The sequence below is a fragment of the Macrobrachium rosenbergii genome, chromosome 15 (assembly GCF_040412425.1).
Source record: "Macrobrachium rosenbergii isolate ZJJX-2024 chromosome 15, ASM4041242v1, whole genome shotgun sequence".
Taxonomy (NCBI): Eukaryota; Metazoa; Arthropoda; class Malacostraca; order Decapoda; family Palaemonidae; genus Macrobrachium; species Macrobrachium rosenbergii.
The window spans coordinates 295,001-300,000 of record NC_089755.1 but is presented as its reverse complement, the minus strand read 5'-3'; the positions used below and the strand labels follow the sequence as shown (position 1 = coordinate 300,000).

The following is a 5,000-nucleotide window of genomic DNA, read 5'->3' as shown; positions in this document are numbered from 1 at the left end:
CTATACCGTGGAAGTCCACAGCTCTCAACAGGTGAGCCGAAAGTTTGTGTTACAGATAGGATATCAAAGTTATATTATTGAGTGATTACAAATGAAAAATGAAAATAAAGGCAGCCCTCTATGTAAATCAAGAAATTCAGTTCCATTCAAGAGACAATACAAGGAAAAATTAAAATCTTGCAGAAAAAAAAAGAGTAATTTCGTAGTTAAATCTCAGTGAAGAGGAACCCAAAAATAAATGTAGCAATAAAAATGATAAAATGAAAGCTCAGAATAAAGGCAGATCTCTATTATATCAGAAAAATTCAGCTCCATTCAAGAGACGATGCAAGGAAAGATTACTAAAATCGAGTAAGCGGAAAATAAACAAGTAAAAAATGCTCCGAAGTTTCTTCAGCGCAATCGAGTTTTCTGTAAAGCGTATAATCAAGGCAACCGAAAACAGATCTATCTTTCGGTGGTCTCGGTATAATGCTGAATGAGCAGCGGTCCATGAATCTTTAACCAGGGCTCGGTGGTGGCCTGTCCTATATCATTGCCAGATGCACGATTATGGCTAACTTTAACCTTAGATAAGATAAAAACTACTGAGGAGGCTAGAGTGCTGCAATTTGGTATGTTTGATGATTGGAGGGCAGATGATCAACATACCAATTTGCAGCCCTCTAGCCTCAGTAGTTTTTAAGATCTGAGGGCGGACGGACAGACAAAGCCGGCGCAATAGTTTTCTTTTACAGAAAACTAAAACTAAAAATCTCCACCATCATATTTTGAAGCAGCCTCATCGGGCCGTGTCATCAGCCAGGGATTCTGTACAGGCTTTTTTCCAGTGCGTCTGAAGCCCTATAAATAAATAAAGCAATTTGTAATTCCAACGAAGTCCTTGAGAGAGAGAGAGAGAGAGAGAGAGAGAGAGAGAGAGAGAGAGAGAGAGAGAGAGAGAGGCCTTTCGCTCGGTTTTGGGGAAACTCTCGTCTCGTGATTCGAGTCATTTCGTCTGAGCGGAATCATTTCGTCCGAGGAGTCGGTCGTGAGGTGCTCTTTGGGAATGTCCTCAGCTCTCTCGTTCTCTGGTCATTTAAGTCAGGTTTGAAGGCTGCTACTCAATTATTTATTTTCTTGATTGCCTATTTTTCTAGTAATTTATCTAAAATTAAGAAAAAAAAACTTATATTTGTAGTAAATGCTCTACGACAATATAAGATGAGATATAATCTTTGTAAATTGATTTTTAAAAATTAATACCTTGCTCATGTGGTAAAAGATATTATTCCAACTAATAACATTCATTTTAATTACATTCCAGAAGATTATTTGTCAAATACGTGTCCCGATGCCTTAATAGTAAACAGGATCTCTCTCTTTCTCTCTCTCTCTCTCTCTCTCTCTCTCTCTCTCTCTCTCTATAACTGGAGGAAAAATACCAATAGCAGGCCAGTAATTAACCCCAAAATCCAGCGGACCAACTTTGCTTGAATATTCACCTCTCTTTCCAAGAACCGTGAAAGTTAGCGGGAACTTTATTTCGTGATTCTGGGGAGAGGGGGGGAATTGATCCATTAAAATTAACGGGAACTTTATTTCGCATTTCTGGAGGACGAAGCACTTGTCAGTTATAATTCCCCCTGAGTGTCAGATATTCCCAGAGTACAGTGAACTGGATGTTGAATGATATTTGTGGCTTATTTGTGAAAATAAATAGTTATGCCTGCATAAAGGGACAGAATTTATATATATATATATATATATATATATATATATATATATATATATATATATATATATATATATATATATATATGAATGTCTTTTCCTGTAATACCACAGTGTAATATGAATATAAAAGGCCCATAAAACACTATTTAAACATTGCAACCATATATTTCATTGCTTCTGTGCCCCTGTTCACTGGTAGAATACTCTGCAGTGAACAGTACAAAGCAAGTAAATATATATATAAATATATTTTATGGACATATTATATATATATATATATATATATATATATATATATATATATATATATATATATATATACATATATACACACACACACACAATAGTCTCCTAAAATAAGTTGTTTAAAATGTAAACAGCATACAGTCACTGACTATTATTTATGTAACAGTGTCCAAATATCAAGAAAAATACAGGTAACGTAAAATTAAATTTTAAAACGATTTTTTCTTTTCAATCTATTTGAATGAACAGACCAAACAAAGAACTGTGCATTGCCATTTGATAATTTTTCTCTGCACTCTGAATGGAAGGATCCTCCCCCCCTCGCCCAGAGGTTATTAAGATTAGAAGAATAAAAAATAAAAGGTTTACTGATAAGCAACAGTGAACTGAATACAGGTAAATTGCCTTTTGAAATCATTTGCTTGCCTAGGGGATGATTTTAACAGGCAAGGAGCGTTCTTGAAATGGGGAAGATCTTTTAGAATTATTTATTCATATTTTCTTAGAAAGCAATGAACTGGTAAGTTTTTTTTATCGGAAAGAGGATATACAAAAAAGCTATGACTGAACTTAACCTGAAAAAATGTCTAAGAAAAGACACAGTTGCAACCGAGAATCAATTTCGAATTTCGGAAATATTCATTTATATAAGAAAAAAAGATTTTATAAAAATACGCAGACAAAATTAACCTAAACAAATGTTACATCAAAGACAAAGCCACAACTGAGAATCAATTACGCAAAAATACGGCGGAATGTTTCTTTAAAAGCCTCCAGAAACAACACCATTTGGGCTTCCCATTCCGCGCATGCGCCCTGAAAGCATCAAAATTCATCTAACGGGAATGACCCTTCTCTCCCCACCCTTTGCCTTCCTCAGGGGAAGTATACATTCCTATTACCATTCAATTCCAAGTAAGAGGGAACGAGGGAACAGGAATACCATTGGCTGCATTACTGAGGAGTTCCATTTCAAAGAGACAGTTAGGGAAAATGTGTCATCAAAGGTCATGTATATATTTATACCTCCGTTTCTGAGGTCAGATGAGGGTAGTCAGGTACTATTCAGCTGATCTGCTCATTTCGTCTGGAGTGAGAGTCTCTCTCAATGGTTCCATTTATGTTTCTTTTGAAACGTCTCCTTTTGAAATTTGCCACCTTGATTAATGTTTAATATATAAATATATATATAGTGTATATATATATATATATATATATATATATATATATATATATATATATATATATATATATATATATATATATATATATAAACATAGACAGATAGATAGATAGACACACATTCACCTGAAATAATCCTTTGCTTTTTAGACTATGAAATCAATCTCGTTTCTGTTGTACAGTATTTTCCCTTTACAAGGCTTCATGATAGATAAAGGTTCTTTGTTTATATTATTATTATTATTATTATTATTATTATTATTATTATTATTATTTATTTATTTATTTATGTATTCATTTATTTATTTTCATAACTTCTCATTTCCGTTATTCCTCTGGAGCAGATTCACGGAGGCCAAATCCCGTCCCAAGCAATAGCAACAAACATTTACAGCCAGAACGTTTGTGAACCTCATCCATCCATCCATCTCTCTCTCTCTCTCTCTCTCTCTCTCTCTCTCTCTCTCTCTCTCTCTCTCTCTCGTCAACCAGAAACGTGTCCAACGTTCCGTCCGTCTTCTCTCTGCCTTGCACGAAACGTTGTCTGTCTCTCATAACAGCATTCCCTCGGACGGAATTACAACCCTGAAGCCCTGTTATCACAACCCACGCCTCGAAAGAGCTATAGAAGGACCGCCCAGGCCCTGTCACGCTTTGTGGCTCATTTGCTAAAGGTAGCGGGAGAAGCAGAAGCGAGCAGCTCAAGTTAACAGCCTGACCTCCCTTGAAATAATAAGGCCTCAGGAAATGCTCAAGACATCTTACTTGCTGCAACTGCGGAGGCTTTCGAGGTTGGGTGGTTGGTCGTGTGTCTGAACTTGCATTTTTTTCTGTTTATTTATTCATTTGTTAATTTATTTTTTTCCTTTGTTTTGATAAGTGATATCTCTTCTTTCCGTATTTCCCTTTACCTTCTGTTACCTCTTTCTAATGGACACCATAACATTCTCTGGAAGCTTCTTGAATTTCAAGACAATGGCCCCTTTGGTGGGAGTGTTCCATATGAATAGGGTTCATCTTCTAAATAATAATAATAATAATAATAATAATAATAATAATAATAATTGGGATTTATAGAAAGAGGTCTTCCTTGTTCCTTTCTGTGAATGACTGGAGATAACAATGAAATATTCTCCCGTCACAGATCATTTCAACTGTGAAAAGATGCCTTTGCTGCTTTTGATGTTTTTACTGGACATAAAAGGGTAAACAGTTTCCATCTGCAAATGATTTTTGCCTAGCACAGAGAGTTTAAAGGACACAAGTCAAAATCCTAACTGGAAAAATGATAATTAAAAAAAATAGTTTCTAAACTCAATTTAAGAAAAGAGAAAAATTAAGAAAAAGGAAAAAAGGATGTTTGTGATGATGAAGACTCTATCCACACATAAAAAAAAAGCCAAAAAGAAAGGGAATACTTTCTCCTGCTTTCTTCGTCAGAGGAGAAAATCATTAAAGCTGATATGAAGTGAAAGTCAGGTCCAGTCTCAAAGAAGCAGAGTGTTTATCTCGGCGTCACATCTAAAAGGAAGAAGATGATGAAGAATCGAGAAGAAGAAAACGAGAATAACAGAGAACAGAAAACGGGAGACAAAGGACGATTTCATAGCCAGTAGGTCTTCCGAGTTGTATGTGTGTATTTGTGTGCGTGTTTGTATATATGTTTGTGTGTTTGTGTGCGTGTTTGTATATATGTTTGTGTGTGTTGTGTGCGTGTTTGTGAGTGTCTATGTGCGTGTTTGTTTGTGTGCGTATTTGTATGTATTTTTGTGTGCATGTGTGTGTATGTTTGTGTGCGTGTTTGTGTTTGTGTATGTGTGTTTGTGAACGTGTGTGAGTTTTTGTGCGTATTTGCT

At 35.4% G+C, this 5,000-nt stretch overlaps 1 protein-coding gene across 1 annotated transcript in view; it reads right to left on the bottom strand.

Moving 5' to 3' along the window:
* LOC136846828 (uncharacterized) overlaps window positions 1–5,000 on the bottom strand; it is a 12,497-nt gene that overhangs the window by 6,967 nt on the left and 530 nt on the right. The gene's annotated exons all lie outside the window — the stretch shown is intronic.